This window comes from Mauremys reevesii, linkage group 2, assembly GCF_016161935.1.
Source record: "Mauremys reevesii isolate NIE-2019 linkage group 2, ASM1616193v1, whole genome shotgun sequence".
Lineage (NCBI taxonomy): Eukaryota > Metazoa > Chordata > Testudines > Geoemydidae > Mauremys > Mauremys reevesii.
This window is the reverse complement of record NC_052624.1, coordinates 280698128-280723160: the sequence shown is the minus strand read 5'-3', so window position 1 is coordinate 280723160 and position 25033 is coordinate 280698128. Positions and strand designations below refer to the sequence as shown.

The window sequence follows — 25033 nt, the reverse complement described above, 5'->3', positions numbered from 1 at the left end:
GCATTTCTTGGCACTAGATCCCTCAAGGCTTATGAGTACTTGACCAATGCTACCCTCTAGCTTCAGGAGGAAAGAGTAAACTAAGTGATCTCTTCCAATTCAAGATTTGCAGGGACTTTAACAAAACCTCATAGCCGACAGTATCAAGGGCAGTTGATGTGTCTAAAAGAATCCACTTAGAGATTCAGAGATTATAAGGCCAGAGGGGGCCAGTGTGATCATCTAGTCTGACCTCCTGTATAGCACAGACCATAGGACTTCTCTGATTTATTCTCTAGTTCAAATAGAAATTATCTTTTATTGTTTCAATGGTTAATTACCCTTACTGTTAAAACATTCATGCCTTATTTCCAGTCTGTGAATTTGTCTAGCTTCAGCTTCCAGCCCCTTGATTGTGTTATGCCTTTCTCTGCTAGGTTGAAGAACTCGCTGTCAAATATTTGTTCCTGGAGTCTAACTATAGGGCATGTTTTTTAATCCTCTAATGATTCTTGTGGCTCTTCTCTGAACCCTCTCTGATATATCAACATCCTTCTTGAATTGTGGACACCAGGACTGAACACAGTATTCCAGGACTCGTTGCACCAGAAGTAAATGCAGAGGTAATCAATATGCCTTCCCTGTTCTTACGTAGTATTCTCCTGTTTATAGATCCCAGGATCACATTAGCTCTTTTGGCCACAGTGTTGCACTGGAAGCTCATGTTCAGATGATTATCCCCAGGACTCCAGAATCTGACCTTTGCACATTACTGGAAGGAGGTCATCAACTTCTGAGACCAGCACGTTCTCTGTTCTAGACTGAAAGCTGGTCTGAAGGGAACCTAAATATCATGTGATTAGCTCCCTTTTAAGCAAGTGACATTGTAAAAAAATATATATATGTATTGTTGGTGCCTTTCTATTGTCTTCAGTTTATCGATATCTTTATTACAACCTGGTAGTCTAAATGGAATGCAGTGCTCTAGCAATGTTCTCAGTGGTTGTGTTAGCAGTACATACTGTAGTAAATTATGGGTCTTTTCATACAAGTTAATTTAGTGCTGAAAGAAGGTCCCAGATGGTCATTCTTCAAGGCTGAAATCTAGAGCTAGCACTGCTCGAAGAATGGGAACAGGGGAATTCTGAATCTTTTGTTGTTGGAAAATTCAAAACTTTTTGACCAGTTGTATTCACAGAATAGGAACATCGTAGAAAGTTACCTCAACATGGGAAAGATGCCTCGCGCTGCTCATACAATGTGCTCCAACCCCAGCCTGGAAAGACCATCTCTAGAGTGAGAGTTTTCATGCCCATTCTTTCCCTTGGCCTTTGACGAGAATTTCGACAAAGGTGCCAGTTAGTGATGATTGCAATGATGACATGTGTGATCTGGACATGACTGATGCTAACTGTACACTTGTCATCACCAGACATTGAACTGCGTTTAGTCTCCTGATCGGGGATGGACATGAATTGATGACCTAGAGGTGAATGATTACGTATTATATTACTAATTCCCTGCACAGTGTGTTCTTCCAACCTCTGAGGTTTGCACTTCAGTTAATGGTAAAGGCCCAAGCTCTTAAAGGCCATACCGGCAAGATATGTTTGCGTGACTGTCATTAACATCTTTGACGGGTTTGGATGCAGTAGAGGAAATGGATCTGGGGCTTGGCTCTATCAAATAAAATTAGCTCTGGTCATTGAGTCTCTCTCTCTCTCTCTCTCTCTCTCTATAAAAATCTTTTTTAAGCTTTGCTATTTCCACATCACCTGCAGTGACTGGAAGGAGCTCATCAGCTATTGGGACTAGCTGGATGGGAGGAGAAAGCAGTTATTGGTTAACTTCAGCTAATGACTGAAGTCCAACCACTTCCAACATCTGCTGCCATATTCTGGAATGGGAAATGAGCAGGGTATGTCCTTCGCCATGCCTGCCAGTTGCAGAAGAAATGAGGAAATTCTACCACTCCGTACCTCCCGACAATTCACTAATGTTTGTAACATTTCAAGTTTCCTTTTTGCATGCTTATCTTTTTCAGTTCTGGTGAAACAACTAAGCGACTGTAAATTCTTGTGGTTTGGTAAATGTCACAAGCACAGTTCAGCTGTTCTTGTAAGATTCCTTCATAAACATTTAAAAGAACAATTAATCAAATGCAGTGCCATGTGCTAGAGGTCTGCTGCTGAATCTGGTCTGTGTAACAGAATGCCCCAAATTATCTGTTGGATGGATGTTGTGATCCAATTTCCTCTCTGCATTTTGGAGGCTGGGACAGGGTGAAAAAGAACAAAACAAAACAAACAAAAAAACCCTGTTTCATATCAGCCTGGAGGCAGCCGTGCTATAAGAAGCTGAACATTATTTTTTTAACACAAAGCCTGAAAATAAATTGTAAACTGCCTCCATAATGGTGGAATGAGCATGCAACTGGCAGGGCATTCTGTTACACAGACCAGGCTCAGCATCAGACCTTTAGCACATAGCAGTGCATTTGATTAATTGTCCTTTTAAATGTTTATGAAAGAATATTCCAAGAACAGCTGAACTGTGCTTGTGACATTTACCAATCCACAAGAATTTACCGTCACTTAGTTGTTTCACCAGAACGGTAAAAGATAAGTTTGCAGAAAGGCAACTTGAAATGTTATGAAAATTAGTGAATTGTCGAGAGGTATGGAGAGGCAGAATTTCCTATCTGATGTAAATTACGTTTTTACTCCCGTCTCAAGTACATCAGCAGCTACACAGACTTTTGCCTGTAATAACCACTTACTCCATCCCACCTAAGTTTGCTAGCAGAGAACATGACAGCTTTTTTTTTTTTAAAAAAAAGCATTGAATTGATAATGCAGGCAAGAGTAACTCAAATGTGCAGCCTAACTTTGTATTCCTCAGTCTCAATACTTATTTAGTATCTGTAGTCTAGGAAGGATTGGATTTTTATCGGTAAATGTCAGTAAATGTCGATTTCACCGTACACACACACACACACTGACTGTAATTGAAATTTATAGATAGGTAAAGTAAGAACTGCTTGAGAACTTATTAGCATTTGATTTAAGGATATTTACTTTGTATATTTTGATGTGATGTTGACAATTTTTGTTTTAACAGTTAAGCTTCAACTTTTTGAATCTCAGTGTTTACTGTCATTAAATAATTTTTGTCTGATCTCTCTCCATAATTTCCTGGAACTGTGAAAATTTAAATTAATAAAAATAAAAAAAAGGTTAAAAATAAACATCAATATCTATCAAAATTATAAAAAAAGTCAGATTCTGCCAAGCCTAAAGATATGTACTTAACAAATCATCTGGGCAAATGTCTCAAGTACAAAACATTGTCATTTTAATAAAATATAGAATTGTAGTTACATAGAGTGATTAAGAGCGGATTGGCATCTTACTTTCTCTGTGTGGTACAGTGAGGTTTGTAATTATAAGGACGTAGGAATTGTCAGACTGGATCAGACCCAAGGTCCATCTAGTCCAGTATCCTGTCTCTGGCAGGGGCCAGCACTAGATGCTTCAGAAGAAGATGCAAGAATCCCACTGTAGGTAGGTGAGGGATAATCTGCTGTCCACATTAGGTCTCATTCACCTCTCTAATAGTTGATAACTGGCTTGAGTCCTGAAACACAAGGTTTAATATTCCTTCCAAAATTTGTTACAATTAATTATAATTCTGGATATTCTTTAAGTAGATGGAACAGTCCAGTCCCGTTTTGAATCCTGTTAAGGTCTTGGTTTCAACAGTGTCCTGTGGCATTGAGTTCCACAGTTTAATAACAGTTGTGTGAAAAAGTATTTCCTTTTATCGGTTTTGATTTTCTCACCTTTTAATTAAATTGAGTGTTCCCTTGTTCTTGTCTTATTAGACTTCTATCATGTCCCCCCTCGATCATCTTCTCTCTAAGATAACAATCCTAATGTTTTCAATCTCTCTTCATCGGAGTTTTTTTTCCCCAGACCCTTGACCATTCCTACCACTCTTCTCTGGACCCCTCACTCCCCTAGTTCTGCAATATCCTTTTTGAGGTGGGGTGACATGTACTGCACACAGTATTCCAGCTGAGGCCACCCCATTGATTTATATAAAGGCATTAGAATATTCTCTGCATTATTCACAGTCTCATTCCTAGTGCATCAAACATCTTGACAGCACATACATGTTCGGCAGAGGTCTTTCTATGAGTTGCCTATAGTGACGCCTAGGTCCCTTTCTTAAGTTTAATTTAGACCCTATAAGGAGTAGAAGTGATTTGTTCCCTTCCACGCCCAGGTGCAGCACTTTGCATTTATTGACAGTGAATTTTTTTGCCATTATGTTGCCCATTCTCCTAGCTTGTTTAGGTCTCTCTGAAATCCCTCACTGTCTTTTCAGGTCCTGACTAATCTAAATAACTTCGTCATCTGCAAATTTTGCTATCTCACTACTCTCCCCCATCTCCGGTTCATTAATAAATACATTAAACAACACGGGACCTAGAACAGACCCATGCTGTTGATATTTTGCGATGATGACAATTGACCATTTAATCCTACTTTTCGCTTTCTGTCTCTGAGCCAGGTTTTGTCCATGATAATACTTTGCCTCTTGCCCCATAACTACTTAACTTTTTTAGTAGCCTCTTGTGTGGAACCTTGTGCCAGGCCTTTTGAAAGCATGAGCCTGCGTAAGGAACTTGGATTCTAATCCCAGCTTTGATTCTGACTTTGGCTTTGACCTTGATCAAGTCATGTAACTCTAGTCTCAGTTTCTTCACCTGTAAAATGTAAATAGTGCTTACCTGCTTCACAAGGGCGTTCAACATTACTCAGAAGCTACTCACAGTTCCTCTGATGGAAGATGTGATAGGCCAGTGGTCCCCAAACTTTTCAGAGTCATGTTCCCCCTTGCCCCTCTCTGCTCCCCCTGTGCCACTGGGAGTGGGGCCGCGGCTCCTGGGGTGCAGGGGCTGTGAACAGGGGTAAAGGGTGCTGAGATTGGGGCCGCAGCTGGGTGAGGGGGCAGGGCTGGGCTGGAGTGTGGCTGGGGTTGGGAATGGAGCCGCAGTCAAGGACCGAATCTGGGGGTGGGGCCAGAGCAGAGCTGGACGCGGAGCAGGGCTGGGTGGCACTGCCTCCCGGCCCCCTGTGGGGGCTGTCTGGGCCCAGCTGTGCCCCCACCAGACTCTTATCCATGCCCCCATCAGGGGGGCATGCCCCACAGTTTGGTGACTTCTGCTATAGGCTGACCAGTTATTATCCTCAAACTATATTAACTGTCTGCCTGCTTCATAGTGTTCTGGCTTTTTCCAACCTTGCAGTATTCACTTGTATAGACCTAAATGGTGACGTTTTCCCCAAAGCCACCTAGGAGATGTAGATGCCCAACTTCCACTGAAATTTGTGCCATAATAGGGGATGTATTCAGAGGTACAAATAAGAGTTAGTTACCTAACTCCATCTGTGCCTTGGAAAACCTCTCCCTGTGCCTGAATCCCCTAGACGGCTTTGAAAATCACTAACAGGTTTTTATGATAGGTGATTTGCCGTATGTCTGTTATCCTGCATATGTTAGTGCATCATGATTTCACTTGTACATGTTTATTTCCTCTTCAGATTGTAGCTGTGGTCAGAGAATGGTGTAAGTCCTTACTCAGTGTAACTTGACTCACATCTGCTCGCTTCACAACACAAAAACATGTTTTCCTACTGGTTAGCTGTGCAGAGCCACTACCATTGTGGGCGAGTGACCTGAAGTCTGTTTTGCTCATGTGTCACTCACAGAATTGTCAGCTGAGTTCCAGCCTTCAAATCTTTGCTACTGGTAATGATTTAAGGGAAAAGGGAATTCTTGCGAAAAATTTCCACTGTTGCTATCTGCGGTTTGCATCCGCTAGTGTTTTTATCAGAGCTCATCTCATTGGCATGATGCTTAAAATGCATGGGACAGCTTGTCTACAGGAAGGCATCATTGCTAAAAGCAGTGGAGCTGACCCAGTGTTAATGGTGGGCAATGTTTGTAAAATTTCCTTGGTGCAGGTGAGGCTTAAAAGGCCAGGCTGCATGGAGATGGAGTTTGTAGATCTAACAGTTAGGAAAAAAAAAATCTTTTGAGTTGTAACCAGAGCTTGGTATTTGAATCCTTTGCACTTCTCTCATGCCTTTTATTCAGGGATCTCAAAGCACTTCATTCAGCCTCCCAGGTAGGGAAATACTGAGAGAGAATAATTTATACAACCTCATGGCGTGATGTCATTTTGTTAGCATGTAACCACATTTTAAGTATTCAATAAAATATAGTTCCTGAATTAACGGAGAAGATTGTCATTGCATTGGGTCCCTTGTGGTTTTGTGCGAAGTCCTGCTGCTGTGTGAGATAAATAAATCATTACAGCTGCATTCTTAATACCTGAGTATTATGAGTAGTGTTGCACAGAGCTTTATTTGGAAAGTTTGATGAATTTTCAGCTTAGTGCACACACTGCAGAAGTCTTGATTTTTTTTTTAATGGTCTTAAAATCTATAGATACATATTTTCTTTGCTTCTCATAAACTGCAGAATGAAATCTTTGTTTCTAGGGGCTGTCTTTTACTTATTTGTATGTTCAGGACTAGCACAGTTTGGCTGACAGATGTGCCTTGTTGAATAGGAGAGGTTAGAGGTTCAGAGACGGGCTACTAGGATGATCCGAGGAATGGAAAACCTGTCTTATGAAAGGAGACTCAAAGAGCTTGGCTTGTTTAGCCTAACCAAAAGAAGGCTGAGGGGGGATATGATTGCTCTTTATAAATATATCAGAGGGATTAATATCAGGGAGGGAGAGGAATTAAGCTTAGTACCAATGTGGACACAAGAACAAATGGATATAAACTGGACACTAGGAAGTTTAGACTTGAAATTAGACGAAGGTTTCTAACCATTAGAGGAGTGAAGTTCTGGAACAGCCTTCCAAGGGGAGTAGTGGGGGCAAAAGACATATCTGGCTTTAAGACTAAGCTTGATAAGTTTATGGAGGGGATGGTATGATGGGATAGCCTAATTTTGGCAATTAATTTAGCAATTAATCATTGGTTATCAGCAGGTAAGTATGCCCAGTGGTCTGTGATGGCATGTTAGATGGGGTGGGATCTGAGTTACTACAGAGAATTCTTTCCTGGATGCTGGCTGGTGAGTCTTGCCCACATGCTCAGGGTTTAACTGATCGCCATATTTGGGGTCGGGAAGGAATTTTCCTCCAGGGCAGATGGGCAGAGGCCCTGGAGGTTTTTCGCCTTCCTCTGCAGCATGGGGCACGGGTCACTTGCTGGAGGATTCTCTGCAGCTTGAGGTCTTCAGAACACAATTTGAGGACTTCAGTGACTCAGACATAGGTTAGGGGTGGGTGGGTGGGATTCTGTGGCCTGCATTGTGCAGGAGGTCAGACTAGATGATCATAATGGTCCCTTCTGACCTTGAAGTCTATGAATCTATGAGGTCAGCCAGGGTCTGCATGGTAGAGGCTCCCCAACTCTCTAACAATCCACCCCCCTTCCCCCCAACTGTTCCATACGTCTCCCACCCAAACCCAACAACCCTCCAGGTTCACTCCCAGGATCCAGCCCAGCAGTTACTTCCCTCTCCCTTGGCTCCTCCGTTACCCCTGACTCCCCCAATAAGCAGTGCGGGAAATATGTTTCTGTAATGAATCATTACTCTGAGGGTACGTCCAGACTACCCGCCGTATCGGCGGGTAGCGATCGATGTATCGGGGATTGATGTATCGCGTCTCATCTAGACGCAATATATTGATCCCCGAACACGCTCCCCGTCGACTCCGGAACTCCACCGGAGCGAGCGGTGGTAGCGGAGTCGGCGGGGGAGCCGCGGCCGTCGATCCCGCGCAGTGAGGACAGGAGGTAAGTTGGAATAAGATACTTCGACTTCCGCTACGGTATTCCCATAGCTGAAATTGCGTATCTTACCTCGACACCCCCCCCCCAGTGTAGACCAGGCCGGAGTTCTGTATTAAAATGCCTAGTAAAGAATCTATTTGTCAAAAAAACATTTTGAGTCTTTTTTGTCCTGTTTTGTTACAGATATACTTGTGATAGGTAGTTTGAAATAAATTACAAAAATAATAGAAACTGGCGTGATTATATTGTGTTATTTTGACAAATAAAATATGCAGAATTTTGTGGAATTTTAAAATGTGCACAGAATTTTTTATTTTTTGGCGCAGAATTCCCCCAGAGTAAAGTTCTTCCATAGTTGTTCATGACGGGGTTTCTTGTACTGCCGTCTGAATTAGATAGTACTGTCCACTGTCTGACGAGATACTGGAGTAGATGGTCCACTCAGATACTGTATGGCATTTCCTGTGATCCAAAGGTAACTGGAAACAACTTGATTCATCCACTGCTTGTTTATCTTAACATCATGATGGCTGATAATGTAAACTGAGATTTTCATCTTGACCTAGTTCATTAGCAGGATAAGATTAAAGTGTTAAACACAAGTGATTGTTACTAATCCTAGCGGGTTTCTGGTGTTGATAGACTTGAATGACAGCTGGCAAGGTATTGAGTATAGTGGGAAGGACCTCACTGAATTTATTAATGTAGAATGCAGTGAATGGAAGGATGTTGCAAAAATGTCTAGATCAGAGGCTTTCAATCTGTAGGGTGTGCCGCCCTAGGAGGGCACGGAGAAATGTTTGGGGTGGCATGGCTGGAGCCCAGACCAGCTCCTACAGGGGGCGGGCAGGGAGCGCCACCCGGTTCCTCTCCTGGCCCCGGCCTTGGCTGCTTGCCCTGCACCAGGGGTCCCGTCTGCCTGCCTCGCACCTGGGGATCTGCTCCTGGCTGCGGTTGCCAGCCCCATGTCTGGGGCAATGTTCCCTCTAATTTTTTCCATCCATGTGCGGAATAAATTTTATTATGTGCACCAAGGTATGTGCAGATGTGCACCACCAGTAGAAACAAAAAACCTAGATATAATATATATATTTTTAAAAAGTTATCCAGTTAGGACAGGTTAGGCATTTTAGAACTCACAACTCAAAGAAGTAAATTTAAGTGTAAGAGAGAAATAAAAATTATGAAATGCATAGACCAGTCAAAACACTAAAATACACTTTGAAAGAATAAAATTACAGAGACTATATGTGCATTGCAGGAAGTACCAAGAAGTAACAACAATAATACAAGTGTGTGTTGGGAGGTGAGTGTGAAAGAGACACACAGAAACTGTGTGTGTGTGTGTGTGTGTGTGTGTGTGTGTGTGTGTGTGTGTGTGTGTGTGTGTGTGTGTGTGTGTGTGTGTGTGTGTGTGTGTGTGTGTGTGTGTGTGTGTGTGTGTGTGACACAGAGACTGTATCAGCTTACAGGGAACATAAGCCTGGCGTTCCGCCTGCCTGCCCTGCATAATGCGTAAGCTCAAGGGGGTGAGGTTCTTACATAAAATGGGCGAGGTTTTTTTTTTTTTTTTTTTTCAGACTCACTGGGCAATCATAGTCAAAATCAGGCCAAAGTGCTGTCTAAATATGGGTTTCATTGCTTTAACTTTAGGCACTCGGGTTTTTTTGGCCATATTGTTATTAGCGGTGAGTGACTTGCCTTGCAGAGGTTGGGTGAATGGGAAGGTTGCCTGTTGGAGATGGAGGGGGCCTGTTTGGTTATCTAGTCTATCTCTGGCCAGTGCAAGATTGTTCCTGACCATGTATGTGTTAGTGCTTGCACTGTATTCGTTGGCTATTGTCTGTTGGTTTCCAAAAATTCCTCTCCTTCCCAGTCTGATCAGCCAAACTCCTAGTAGCCACAGGTTCTGGGTCTATACGAAGATGCAGTGATAGTTCCCTTTTTTCTCTTGCCAGACTAGTAGAACAGCAGTGCCTTAATACATGTATTTTTTTTCTTTTTTCCCTTGTTGAAGGAAAATAGCAACAGGGGAGTTCCCTGAAAGAGAGCTGCACTAAAGAGAATTGATTTTGCAGTTTCCTAATCATTATAAACCTAATTTAACCCCCTCTGTTCCAGCTACTGCTCTGAACCCCACTGAGTAGAACAGAACCACAGGCAAACTTTATTTGCACAAAGGTTAATTATTGCAGTTCATCATTTATGAATCACTGTAGACGAGCATGGCACTATAGAAACAAAGACAGACAGGTATCCTGAAGAGCTGAGAAACAAAAGTCCCCTAGTGGATTTGACTCTCCAGTGTATTGGTTCTGCTGTAACTGTTTTGTGTACACGATTTCCAGAAAGCAGCGCCTCCTGCTGTCAGCTTGGAGTTGAAAGACTCCAGTTTTGGAAAAGATACCATGAGTGAGTGATGTATCTGGGATACCTGGAGTAATTAAATAGGGAATGAGTGAGTGGCAGCATCTTTTATGGTCTGTTTGTCTCCTACAATGGCTTTTTTTTAAACATGACGTGACTAAAAGTCCTGCAACGTATTTGTAAATGTTTTTTTCTGGTTGGTATTGGGGAGATTCCCTGAAGGGTGACCTGGAATTCTTCCTCATCTCAGCATTCCCACTTTCCACACCGCTCTCCCTTTGCCTTAAGAAAGCTGGAGGGGGAAAGAGCTGCCTATGACTGGTAGTGGATGTGAAGCCTTCCACCATTAGGGCGCCAGTGCAGATCTTGATAGGGATCGAAAGTTATCATCTGATGGCTGTTTCTTCCATTATTTTATTTTTGTCACCATTAACATACATAAACTGAGAAAATATAGTCATTTGGAATATGCAGATGTTTATCCTCCTTAATATTAACCTAATTAATTCACATTTATAACACACAGTGTCCAAATGCAAATAGCTACTCCATCCTCCCCACCTTGATGCTACTTCATTGTTATACCCATGTCTTAGAGCTTCTGGAATTTTTTTCCCTTTGTATTGCTTTCCCTGTATAAATCATCACCAGCTGCTGTATCGGTCCCTTTTTATGGGACTACCTGCTGTGTTTGCGTCTGCTTATTCCCTAGTATTTTTAAAAGATCCATTTGTTGTTTTTTTTGCCACTCGTCTTCCCTTCCAAGGCCTTTCCCAGTCAATCCTCACCTTTCCCTACCAGCTTTCATCCACTGTTGAGCTGTCGATCCTCGCCTCTGAGCAGCCTGTCATGTGAGCCTCTATTTCCCCGATGTTACGTTTTCAAGCAAGGACCTTTATATTTTCTCCCTTGCTGTCCCATGTGCTTCAAAGGAGCTCCCTGTAAACACCCACAAAACTATCTCATTATCTTTCTTCCCTTCTTAAAACTCTCCTTTGCCGGGATGCCTACAAAAAACATGACAATGGTTAGGCTGCTGGCATGCTGTGACCAATATTCTGATCAATATTGTCTCATCTGTTGTCCTTTGTAAGCTCTTTGGGGCAGGGACTGGCACATGGTAGAAGGCTTTTTGATTATTTCATTGGAGATGCAGGTTAGACTTAAGGGATGATGATGACCAGGCTCCAAGCATCTTTGCATTTGTTTTTCTCCAGCCTTCTCATAGGGCTACTGTTCTACAAGCTCTTCCCACGACTTTTCAGATATAGTCAAAGGCAAACTGCCTGCTTCTTTCAGAAATCACGGCTGTGTTTGTGTAGTGCTGAGGAGGCCACTTAAAAACAATATATAGTACCGCTGCTGGCAACTGACCTCAAATCAGATCACCCAGGCTTCAGCTGTGTTATTGGATTGGTGGGCTGGCGCTCTGGTTACATCCATGGCATAAGTGAATTAGGCCCCCAGGATCCCGTTTTTATTACTGTTTTATGTGGCATAAGCTTGTTTCTCACTTTTGCACACAAACTTGTTTGCACTGTTGTTCCCTATAGAATAAATTACTACGTTTTAGAAAAGTGAAGTGCGCCCTTCTAAGTGAGAGAGAAAATTACTGACACGTGCAGCACGAAATGTGAACATGCAACAGTTTGCAAACAACCCCCGCCTCGCAGCCCTGCTGCGCCATCTCGAAATCAAACACAAGCAGAGGGCCAAAGTCTTCCCTGGTGTAACGCCATTGGTGGGGGCCAAATTCTTCCCTGGTGTAATGTCATTGGGAACACTGGGAAACAGTGGAGTTGCACCAAGGATGGATGTAGCTTGTTCTTTGTATTCCAGTTGCTCCAAGGGGCCCAGTTGAGACCTGTTGTGCTAAGCACTGAACATACTGGGAGTGACAAAAAGAGCCTGCAGTTTAACTGAACAAAGCAAAGTGGGGAGAAGGGAAGTATTGTTATCCCTGTTTTACAGATGGGGAGCTGAGACATAGAGCAGTCAAATGACTTGTCCAAGGTCACGCAGGGAATCTGTGGCAGAGGTGAGGAATGAACCAGATCTTCAGAGTTCCAGTCAGTATCTTAACCATAAACATGTCCTTTCTCTCCACCTGGGAATGTATCTGATTCAGTGGGACTGGGCACAGAGATTGACCATACTTTGCCTTTTTAAGCCTCCTTCCTTTATTTATGGAATATCTGTCCCTTGTAAACGTCTTTTTTGCACCTGCCTGTGCAGATCTGGAAGGCTTTTGGCACCTGGTGGCTGGACTCCTCCCTTTCAACCCTGGGTAACAGTTGTCCTGCAGCAGGTTAACAAAGAAATTTTGTTCTCTGGATCACAAGCTCTTTAATCCAACCAGAAATTAAATGTGGGGAGTAGAGTTGGGGACAGTAGTGGTACTATGGTGGTACTGTTCCAGTCTCTGCCCACAAATTAAGCTCCACCCATCTGAGGCGCCTCTCTCAGTAAATTGGGCAGATATTCAGAGTATGATTATACCTGCTTGTTCCTTTAGCTAACTCCCTTCAGTAGGGCTTTAACATGTCTGTGGCCTTCGCTAGGCTTGACCCCCCGCCCCTTTCTTAAAGGAGGAAATAAATAATTTAAATGTTAACGTTAACTGTCAGCACTGGACAATTGGGTTAACACCTCACTGAGATGCAGGGGGCAGCCCATCCCTCTCAGAGTTGTTTGTTCAATGCTCTCCACAGACTCTGTGCATTGGGTACACTTGGTTCACTTGCATGAGGTTTTCTTCACAACTATAATAGCTAGAGACCGGGTTTTTTTATATACGAAAGCAGAGGTGATGGAGAACACAAGAGATGCTGGTAAGCCATACCACCGAGGAGCAGCACAACCCAACTCTGAAGCCAAATTTTTTTGTTTCCAATGTTGTCTGCTGCCTCAGCTGTGAAAGATGGCACTTGCTTGCCAGTGAATTTAGAGCTTATGGCTTGATGGCCCTGGAGATTGATATCCCTTCTGTGTCGGAGGAGCACCAATACAGCATGGGCATTGTGAGAGCCACACACTGCCCTGCTAATATGTGCCTCACTACTGACCCGAATGGAGATGGCAGGAGAAAAGATAGTTCATCCTCCATGCCTATATGCTGAGACTGCCAAGAAAGACACTTCACTAACAGATGCTGTGACGTTGCACTCCATATGCTTAATGGAAGTATGCTTATGAACATGACATAATTGGAATATACTTTATGCTAAATACCCCTTGTATGGTGTCATTAGAAAGCTTGCAATCTACTAAGTGTGTTCATCCTATATGTTTGCATGTATTATTTCTATATCTGGAGTTAGAAGAATAAGATATAAACTTGTATCTCTGATGTAGACATATTAAGTGGAGGCCATTAAGGGTGCACCAGAAACTATCAGTTGTAAATGGCCTTAGTTACTTGAAAGCTTTCCTGTGTACATGCGGGCCAGCCCATGGGGGATGGAGACTAGCGGGGGTCTTACAGTGACATGTGACGATGTCACCTGATAATGGAATCCATCTTAAATCTGGTACTTTTCCATTTAGAGGAAGGGGGTGGGGACCCAGAGAGACAAGAGTCCCGCCTTGTGCCAAAGCTATAAAAGGGGGTGGAGCAAGACAAAGGAGGCTGCCAGTCATGAGAGAACCCCTGGTTACCACCTGAGAGATCTGCTGGATCTAACAAAGACTGTACCAGGGGAAAGGATTGGTCCCAGACTAGGAAGGAGTCTAGTCTGTGAAATAAGTTCATTGGACATCTTTGAGGGTGAGATATTACCTGTAATCAATTTCTTAATGTATTAGGCTTAGACTTGCGTTTTGTTTTATTTTGCTTTGTGACTTACTTTGTTTTGTCTGTTGTTACTTGAAACCACTTAAATCCCACTTTTTATACTTAATAAAATCACTTTTGTTGATTAATATCTGGGGGAGCAAACAGCTGTGCATTTCTCTCTATCAGTGATATAGAAGGTGAACAATTTACGAATTTACCCTGTATAAGCTTTATACAGGGTAAATGGATTTATTTGGGGTTTGGATCCCATTGGGATCTGGGTGTTTGGGTGCTAGAGACAGTCTGCAGTTTTGTGGGCGTGGCTCAGACCCTGGACCTGTGTTGCAGCAGGCTAGTGTGTCTGGCTCAACAAGGCAGGGTTCTGGTGTCCCAAACTGGCAGAGAAAACAGGCTCAGAGGTAATTTCAGCACATCAGGTGACAGTCCCAAGGGGATCCTGTGACTGAACCCATCACAGATGCTATCAGACTTGGGTCACCAACTGGTTTCCTCTAGGTCATCACAGAGACACCAGATGACAGCGAATTTCAGCCCCTACAACATAAGTTGGAATCACATGGGCAACCTACAGGTGAAAAGGCTGCTCTCTCTTCCCATTAGGGATGTGCAGTTGGGGAAGGGGACTGCATGCTCTAGTACAGTGGTTCTCACTGGGGGGCGCGCAGAGGAATGTTCAAGGGGGCATGTGGCAGGGCCGGGTACAGCCCCCATGGAGGGTGGGAAGGGAGTGCCCTATATTCAGCCCCAAGTATTGCTCTGCCTCCAGGCCCAGCTTCGCCCTCACTCCCTCTCTGCCCCCAGACCAGCTTCAGCCTCAGCCTTAGCTCCACTCTGGCCCCAGCCTGGCTGTGCCCTCATTCCCTCCATCCCCAGACCAGCTCTGATCTCAGCTGCAGCTCCCCTTTACCCCCAGCCGGGATCCGCCTCTAGTCACAGCTCCTCCCCCATCTCCAGATCCGCCCCCAACTCCGCCTTCAGCTTGCGGAAGTCTGGGCTGTGCAGTAATGGAGGCGGGTTGCAGACAGAGTCTGTTACTGGCAATGGGGAGGGGGGACTGGAAAAGTTTGAGCTCCACTGCTGTAGTAGCTAGGGCAGGCCACTGGTGAGGTTTAACGTGAACTCCTTTTGACCTTGGGCAAGTTGCGTTTAACCTCTTTTGCCTCGATTTTCCCGTCTGTTAGTTGGGAATGATATTCCTTTCCTGCCTTGGAGGGCTGCTGGGGCTGAAGACATGTTTGAAATGAAATCCCTCTGTAAGAGTCAAATGCTGTCCCGTTGTTATTTCCTGAGCTGCCTCGTTCTTCCAAGTTTATAAAACAAGCGAAGAGGACCTTAAACTACTGCCTCTGGGGAGGTGTTGGAAAGCTGAGGGCAACAGCATATTGTCTGTCTTGCTCATTTATCTGCCAGAGGGAAATATTTCCTCTTGTCTTCACAGAATCGACCTGCAGGGTCGTCTTACCCCCACCGCCTCAGTGAATCGGCCGCAAAGGGGCTAACTGTGACAAACCCGAGAAGTGTGAACCTGCCTGCCAGCTTGGCTCTGGGACCTTTTCTGACCGGAAGGCTTTGAAGAGCCAGTTATGAAATAAGAGCGAGCTCTCCCCTGCCCTCAGAGTCACATGCTCCTCACATGGAGCCGTGCAGCATGCTCCGAGTTAGAGCCTGCTCTGAGTCCGTAGCCGTGTGTGGGGAAGAGAGATGACATGACTCGCGCTGTTGATAATAATGGCTTATGTGATCTCGCTTCATTATATTTGATTGGAGCACAGAAAGTCCCATCTGTATTCATGAGCCAGTGAGTCTGTCACCAAAGCGCTGCAGGGGGTGGGGTGGGGAGAGGAGCAACATTCATCTTTGCTCTCAAACCCCATGTTCCTTCTGCAGAGGAAAGCACCTCGGCAGAGTTATGCTGAGGGCTGGGTGTACAGCTGTGCGTGTGAGGCTGGAGCAAGGCTCTGAGGCCATGGGAGAACTCTTCACCTCTGTAGTAAGGGGAAGAAGGGTTAGGGCGCCCCTGTGCTGGCCTGGACATTTGGGGCTGCTTCGCGTTATCTGGGATGCCCTGGGATAAAAGCCTTTTGCTTTGGAACAGCCTGGGCGAAACAGGTGTTTGTAAAGCTGTGTAAGTCTTTCCCTCCCCCTTTTTCCTTCAGAGAAGCAGGGAAGGGTGACTCACTCCACCAGCCTACGAGGAAACTTTAATGAAGAAATGCATTAACCCCCCCCTCCCATTTGGGGAGGATGGTGCTTCTATCATCTTCGGTTATGAGAGAATAGCAGTCAGGCTGTTACTTTATTTTTAATTGTCAATTAGTGAAAATGTTTTACTGTCCTCTTCTTGATTAATCTGCTTCCCATGTTGGGATCAGAACTGAGTATTAAAATCATGTTTTGGGTGTGTTTAATTTTCCTTATATTAATTGTCACATTGTGCTCTGAAAAGCCCTGAGGTGCCTCCTGGCCCAGCTCTGGGAATCTGGATGGGATCATACTAGAGTTGCAGGGTAGTGGTGAATAGGTGAGCTGTTGCTTCATCTTACAACCATGTACACTTCCCAAAAGTAATCAGAGCAAATGTAATGATTCCTCACTGGAATGGAGATGGCAGAAGACTGACTTTCTTAGAGTGCTGGGTTTGGGGGTCAAATCTTTTCACTTCTAGATGGCACATTCCCTTCTAACCAAAGTTAGTAGTGACCAAAAAGTTACCTTGTAATGGGTGTTAGCCTGTGTGACATGAACTGTGGATTTCAGAGTAGCAGCCGTGTTAGTCTGTATCCGCAAAAAGAACAGGAGTACTTGTGGCACCTTAGAGACTAACACATTTATTTCAGCATGAGGTTTCGTGAGCTACAGCTCACTTCTTCGGATGCATAGAATGGAACACACAGACAGGAGATATTGATACATACAGAGAACATGAAAAGGTGGAAGTATGCATAACAGGAAGAGTCTAATCAATTGAGATGAGCTATCATCAGCAGGAGAAAAAAAACTTTTGAAGTGATAATTAAGATGATCCATAGAAGGTGTGAGGAGAACTTAACATAGGGAAATAGATTAAATTAGTGTAATGACCCAACCATTCCCAGTCTCTGTTTAGGCCTCAGTTAATTGTGTCTAATTTGCATATTAATTCAAGTTCAGCAGTCTCTTTCCTAGACACTACTGTGCTAATAAGCGATGGTCACATAAACACCAGCCTATACCGGAAACCCACTGACCGCTATACTTACCTACATGCCTCCAGCTTCCATCCAGGACACACCACACAATCCACTGTCTACAGCCAAGCTCTAAGATACAACCGTATTTGCTCCAATCCCTCAGACAGAGATAAACACCTACAAGATCTCTATCAAGCATTCTTAAATCTACAATACCCACCTGCTGAAGTGAAAAAACAGATTCACAGAGCCAGAAGAGTACCCAGAAGCCACCTACTACAGGACAGGCCCAACAAAGAAAATAACAGAACGCCAGTAGCCATCACCTACAGCCCCCAACTAAAACCTCTCCAGCGCATCATCAAAGATCTATAACCTATCCTTAAAGATGATCCCTCACTCTCACAGATCTTGGGAGACAGGCCAGTCCTCGCTTACAGACAGCCTCCCAACCTGAAGCAAATACTCACCAGCAACCGCACACCATACAACATAAACACTAACCCAGGAACCTATCCTTGCAACAAAGCCCGATGCCAGCTCTGTCCACATATCTATTCAAGTGACACCAACATAGGACCTAATCACATTGGCAACGCCATCAGGGGCTCGTTCACCTGCACATCTACCAATGTGATATATGCCATCATGTGCCAGCAATGCCCCTCTGCCATGTACATTGGCCAAACCGGACAGTCTCTACGCAAAAGAATAAATGGACACAAATCTGACATCAGGATTCATAACATTAAAAAACCAGTGGGAGAACACTACAACCTCTCTAACCACTCAGTGACAGACTTGAAGGTGGCAATTTTGCAACAAAAAAACTTCAAAAACAGACTCCAAAGAGAGACTGCTGAACTTGAATTAATATGCAAATTAGACACAATTAACTCAGGCCTAAACAGAGACTGGGAATGGTTGGGTCATTACACTAATTTAATCTATTTCCCTATGTTAACTTCTCCTCACACCTTCTATGGATCATCTTAATTATCACTTCAAAAGTTTTTTTTCTCCTGCTGATGATAGCTCATCTCAATTGATTAGACTTTTCCTGTTGGTATGCGTACTTCCACCTTTTCATGTTCTCTGTATGTATCAATATCTCCTGTCTGTGTGTTCCATTCTATGGCTCATGCTGAAATAAATTTGTTAGTCTCTAAGGTGCCACAAGTACTCCTGTTCTTTTTATGAACTGTGGAGTCCACATCACAAAAATAGCTTATCTGGGACTTGAAAATTTTATCCAACTCCTGCTAGTGCAAGGATTGAAAAAGTGGTGAAACATTTTTTGTGTCACCACTCTTATGTCCTTGGTTCCTCCCACTCCCCACCAAAAAAAACAATAAACCACACAACCAAAAACAAAACACAAAAAACGGGCTCTCTCTAATTCAGGGGTAGGCAACCTATGGCACGTGTGCCACGGCAGCACACAAGCTGATTTTCAGTGGCAGTCACACTGCCTGGCTCCTGGCCACAGGTCCGGGGGGCTCTGCATTTTAATTTAATTTTAAATGAAGCTTAAACATTTAAAAAACCTTATTTACTTTACATACAACAATAATTTAGTTATATATTATAGACTTATAGAAAGAGACCTTCTAAAAACGTTAAAATGTATTACTGGCACACGAAACCTTAAATTAGAGTGAATGAATGAAGACTCGGCACACCACTTCTGAAAGGTTGCTGACCCCTGCTCTAATTCAAAGGGATAAATGTTATGTTCTGTATAAATCTGGAGCCCCACTTCCTCCCTACTGAAAGAGAGGAGAAGCATTCCCCTTCACCTCCTGACTGCGCCAATGGAGGTATAGGTCTCCTCTACTCCCACCCTTCAGCTTTCTAGCTGCTGCAAAGGGGATGTCCCCACTGCCCTACTCCTTTCCCAGCCTCTGTTTTGTAGATCCTCGTCCCTAGTGACTTGATCCACAGACTGCTTCTAATGCTACACACACTGCTGCCAATCAGCAGCAGTTAAACTGATCTGTGATTCTGGTCCATTCCACTGCTGTCCGCAAGGTCCTGAATAGCCACAGTCACTCTCTTGTAGCTTGGGACAGCTCTGAGCAGTAGCAGAAGCACTGGGTCTGTCTGCCTGCAGGTTCAGGAAGATAACACTGGCTCTCTCAGATGCAGTTCGCTTGAAAAGTTGTCACTGTAACTATAAGAGTTAGAGATCTCTAACTACTACTTCTCCCCTCCTACCTGCCCGTTTCGCTTGTTGAAATGGAAGATTGCATCCTGCAGAAGTGGATGGCTTAGACCCTTACACTCACTACAGAAAGTCTTTCAATCACCACTGGTGAGTAAACTGCGATCAGACAGTGCTGTCTTCCGGCAGTATAATTCCTTGAACGGAAGACAGTAATAGAAAACACATTTATTTCACGTAACAAAACCTTTGTCCACAAATGCTTTCCCTTCATCATTTTTGGAATACATATTTAAGGCAGAGAATGTGAGACAGTGCATAAGTTAAGGGTAACAAGATTGCACATACGTGAAGGTGGTTTATTTTTGATCAGTTTTTAGGAGGAGTTCAGTTTGTGCTATAGAAAGGCTATACTTAGAGGCAACCGTGCTGCTGTGCTTTTAGACTGGATTCCTTGAAGTTGTAGTGTTGTACTTGTAAAACCAGTAAACCCATTAGCTTTCAAGACATTCTGTACAGATCAGGAGGAAATGTTGCAGCCTTTGAGACACTGTATATTAGTGTTCAGAACAGGGAGGGAGGAACTGGATGTGAATGTTCAGGCAGTGGGTAAATTCTGTCATGCTCAGGGACAACTGGGTCAGTGATTGAAGGAGTGTTCTGGCAATATTCAAAATTTCATTTGGCTTTACTCATTTTCCCCAACTTCAATTTACAAGGGTTTAATGGACCTTGATTGTAGTGTCATAATAGAATTTGATGATGTGAACTACCGTATTTCTTTACCATAAGCTCTACCCCCCCCCTTTATTTACATAAAGAAAAGGAAATGTTTTTAGAGGAGGCGAGAGAAACATGGGGGTTTTGCTCTGAGGTTGAGCCCATCCATTTTTATCTCGTTATGTATCATTTTTACCTAATGCTTTTATATTATTTGAACTGTGCTTGGTTTTTAGATTTGATGCAGAGATGAAGTTGCTATAACAACATGATGATTCACATAATTCCAGCGACAATCTGCTGGGGTTTATTTTTCGATCATGAAGACTTATATGGTCCTGGTGGGGATTTCTACCTGTTTTCAGTTAGAATGCCGCATTGTTTTGCCTATACAATCCTTTGGGGTTACCACTGCTTATAAAAATACCTGCCTGTTATATAGCGCTTTTCATCCCTAGTACTTCACAAAGGAGGTCAGTATAATTATATTTTACAGATGGAGAAACCAAGGCACAGGGAGAAGTGCCTTGCTCAAGGTCATGTGTCAGAGCAGTGGCAGGGTGGGGAATAGAACCTAGGCCTCCTGAATTCCAGTCTAGTAATCCATCTACTAGGCCATGTATCAGAGGGGTAGCCGTGTTAGTCTGGTTCTGTAGAAGCAGCAAAGAATCCTGTGGCACCTTATAGACTAACAGATGTTTTGCAGCATGAGCTTTCGTGGGTGAATACCCACTTCTTCGGATGCGGCTTCTCTAATTCGCTCTAGGAGCTGAAACTAAGTTGCTACAGTTTTTGACTTGCTAGTCACAACCATTAAAAAAAAACCCAACAAACAAACAAAAACCACCTTTGCTTCTCTGGTAGAAAGATACCTTAAAAGTGCATGTTACCACCTAAATATGGAATGAAGTCATAGGGAAGTTAGGTTATAGGTAGGAGCCTACTAAATTTACAGTCCATCTTGATCAATTTCATGGCCAGAGGGTTTTAAAATTGGTCAATTTCATGTTTTCAGTTGTTTACATCTGAGATTTCACAGTGTGGTAACTGTGGGGCTCCCAACGCAAAAGGTACCTAGAAGTGGGTCTGATCTCCTCCCTCTTCCCCACCAGATCTGCCATGCAAGGGAAGGACAAGTCCTGTCCCTCCCCAGTCCAGTGGGGACTTGAAGCTAGGAGCTCCCAGCAGCAACAGGGAGGTCAGATTTCACGGGGAAGGGCTTATTTCACTAAATGTTTTTCATGGCCGTGAACTAGAAAGGGCTCTAGTTATAGGTACACGAGAACTGTATTAAATGTCTTAAGTATTTTAAAGGAGTCTTGCGTAACCAGGAGTTCACAGCTTCACTGTTTGTTTTAATCAGAATAAAGTACCTAATTAAAGGTGATTAATTTTTACTTTGAAATATACCAGATCACATAAGTAAGGGCTATTGCATGTCCAGCATAGAATGCAGAGGCATAAGGAGGGTTCCTGGTTGTAGGCTTAAGCTTAAAAAAATCCCCCTAAGACTTCTTTTCCCTCAGCAGCTTGGTGGTTTTTTTTGTTTTTTCTTAATTAAGTTAAGCATTGAAAATGATCAGTTTTACCAGTTTGAAACATCAGATTTTAGGCTTTTTTTTGGTGGTGGTGGCGGGAGAGGTATCTGTTGGGTTATATCCTAAACTCTGTTTCTGAACATTTAAATAACCCAGCTATGGGTGAGCTTGCTTCCTTCCCTCTCCTTACTAAGTCATGAGTAGAGGTGTATCCCTGGAACCCTTTTCAGAGCATCAGGCCTGTAAGAATATCACACAGGACGTACAGCACAGGATGTTAGTGCCTCAAACTCAGGCCTTCCTTATAGCTCACTGAATAAGACACGAAATCCAGATTCCAGCCTCCATGAAGGTTTGGTTCATAGCCTCTTCCTGGGCATTGAGGCTCTGTAGGCAACAGGGCCTCCCAGCTCGGCATTCTGGAATCCTAACGGTCCATTTGGGTCATAGAATCATGAAGATGCAGGGCTGGAAGGGATCGCAAGAGGTCATCTAGTTCAGCCCCTGTGTTGAGGCAGGATTGACCACCCCGGGTGGGGGGGGGTGCAACCCATTCTTAAAATCCTCATGATGGGGATTCCACAACCTCCTTAAGTAACCTGCTCTAGTGCTTAACTAACATTGTAATTGGAAAGCTTTTTCCTGATATCTAACCTGAATCTCCCTTGATGCAAGTTAAGCCAGTTGCTTCTTGCCCTACCTTCAGTGGACATAGAAAACTGTTGAGCACAGTCCACTTTATAACAGCCGTTAACATATTTTAAGACTGTTATCCAGTCGTCCCCCACCCCCACCCCAGCCTTACAAGCACCCGGTTCTTGTGCTTTTTTTCTCATCTGTCTGGAGAAACTTCATCCCAAAGGGGTGGTGTTACAGGGCCCAACCCCCTTGTTCAGAGAGATGTTCCTCCTTATATTCTACTGTCTTAATCTCTGGAGCATCCAGTGGGAAATTGACGGAATCCATAATGTACCATTGACCAGCCTGAGCATTAAATTAGAGCCTCTTTATCATGTCCGACAAATGAAATACAGTTGACAATGTAAAAAGGTCCTGGCTTTCTGTCCTGCCTAATTATGTTGAATTACAATCGCATTCTGAAGGGAGAGCCTAAGAGGGGTCAGTGGAGCTTTAGATGGAATTGAAATTTGTAAATGACAAAAGAGACGAGAGAAGCAGCAGACACGTAGCAATTAAGGCACTGATAGAAATACACCACGCTTTCGTATTATTCAGAGCCAAGTGCTCTGTGCATTACATTTCTGAGCATACGTACGCATGCTGCTCTTGGTTGGGTTAGTGTTTGGGGGTAGTCTGCGTCGAGGAAGCAGCCCTAGGAGCAGGAAGTACACCAGTGGGTGTCACATGGCACTATTAGCCCATCATACAGCAAATGCTTCTGGCGGGGGGCGATAGTCAACATGATGTAGCTGTTCTTTCTTGCCTCTGATTTCTGTGGTCCTGTGGTGGTCAGAGCTGTCTGTTGCTGTCTCGGTAAAACCTGTGGCAGAGGACACAACCACTCATGTATCTATCTGTTTTCATGTCTTAGATAAGTGCCTCCTCCCACCTCTTCTTTCTGTCATCCACAGTTGTTGCTCTGGCTCTGCCTTTCTAGGGCAACTGTGCCTTGGTTGTATGTAGGAGAGACCCAACTGATTATACACAGATTCTCAGAGTCTGCAGAAAGGTCCAGGCTGACAATCAATCTGAAAAAGAGAAAGGTCATGTATCAACCTGTGCCAGGGAAACCCTACCCGAAACTGAAAATCACCATTAGCAACACACATCTGAGTGCAGTGTTAGACTTCTGCTGTCTTGTCAGTGTATTGTCAAATGATACTATAGACAAGGCGCTGACAAGTAGTATCAACAAAGCCAGTTTATCGTTTGGCAGACTATCAGGCTGAGTTGGCAGCAACATGGTATTAAGCTTCAAACCAATCTAAAAGCCTATACATTGTGCTGTCCAACTTGTACGGGTGTGAGACCTGGACCTGGGACAGGCATCCCATTAAGCTTCTAGATAAGTTCAGTTTACTACCTCTGCGTGCCATGCTCTGCATCAAAGAGCAGGATAAAGTTACCAGTAATGAGGTTCTGGAATGTAGTTACGCCCCAAGGATCAAAGCCGTGCTCATCGCATCCCGGTGATGCTGGGCTGGTCATATGTTTAGGATGGCTGGCGCCAGAATGCCGAAGCAGTTGCTGCATGGAGAACTGAAAGTGGGCACCTGCATACAAGGCGGCTAGAAGAAACGCTTCAAGGACACATTGAAGCATCACTTAAAACAGTGCAACATTGGCGTTGGCAGTTGGGAGCCATCAGCAACAGATTGATCATGCTGGTGAGCCGTAGTCAACAATGGGGTTACCCAGTTGGAGATTAATCACTGTATGGATCTTGAGGCACAGAGGCTGAATCGTAAACAGCAGCGGACTCAGCAGGCGCAGCTTGTAATCTCTTCTTCAGTATCGAGCTACCTGTGAACTTCATGCAGAAAGGACTGCCACTCGCCCATTGGCTTCTTTAGCCACAGCTATACTCACAAGACATAATACAATCATCAGGGTCACCTTTGGTCACGCAGGACAACAACGTGTGTGCCTTATTGTTGTATTTATGCACCCCAAGTGAAAATACCGCAAAAGTATCAGTGCTGAAAAATAGATTCCAGTAAGCTATCCCGTATCCAGTAAGATATTGATGACATGGGGCTGTACCACGGTACCAGACTCAAGGCTGGCAATGCAGCTTTTATGTTATCATGGTAGATAGGGCTGGAACATTTAGATGTCCATCTACTGTTGTCTCCCCCTAGGTGGAGTTTTGATTCCCTGACCAAGCTGACAGTCCAACCTGATTCCGAGGGAGCTTGTCCCTGGCATGGACTAGAATACTCCTAGTGTGATATGCTTGACTGCGCTGAAGCCGACGCTGGTAGGAATGACCTGGTTGGAATGCTGCTTCTGATTAGGTCTATGCAGATGCTGTGGTGGAAGTGAAGATGCCCTTCTTCCCTCCCTTCCCTTAGAGCCGTGGCAATGCACAATCTGCTAGCCTTGGCCTCTGACTCCTACTATGGGCACTCCTTCTATCTCCCTGCCTGCTGTATCTGTCTCAGTCATCAGGAACATGCTGACCTGAAAGTGGCTAGGCACTGCCACATTGATGGTTGAGGACGAAAGGTGGTGATGTCTTACCAAGCCATTGATGGGGCTCTTTTGACAGTAGGGTAAATTCTCCCCTGAGGTATGTGAACCCTTTAACGTCCCAGGGTGGACTGATGAAATGGGTGTCTGGCTACGATGATGAAGGCGGTGCCATGATCTAAAACTGGAAGAGGTAACTGTTTGTGGCAATAGCGTAACCACCACTCACACCTCCAGTCCCACCCCAGAAATATAGGTCC

At 44.1% G+C, this 25033-nt stretch overlaps 1 protein-coding gene across 20 annotated transcripts in view; it reads left to right on the top strand.

Annotated features, from left to right (window-relative positions):
- Window positions 1–25033, top strand: part of TSNARE1 (t-SNARE domain containing 1) — a 667577-nt gene that overhangs the window by 45455 nt on the left and 597089 nt on the right. The window contains exon 1 of one of the 20 annotated variants that reach the window (XM_039525393.1): window positions 432–602. The exons of the other annotated variants lie outside the window; for them this stretch is intronic. The gene's annotated coding sequence lies outside the window, so the exon portion shown is untranslated. Of the gene's footprint in view, window positions 1–431; window positions 603–25033 lie in introns of those variants that run through there. 20 annotated transcript variants of the gene reach the window in all.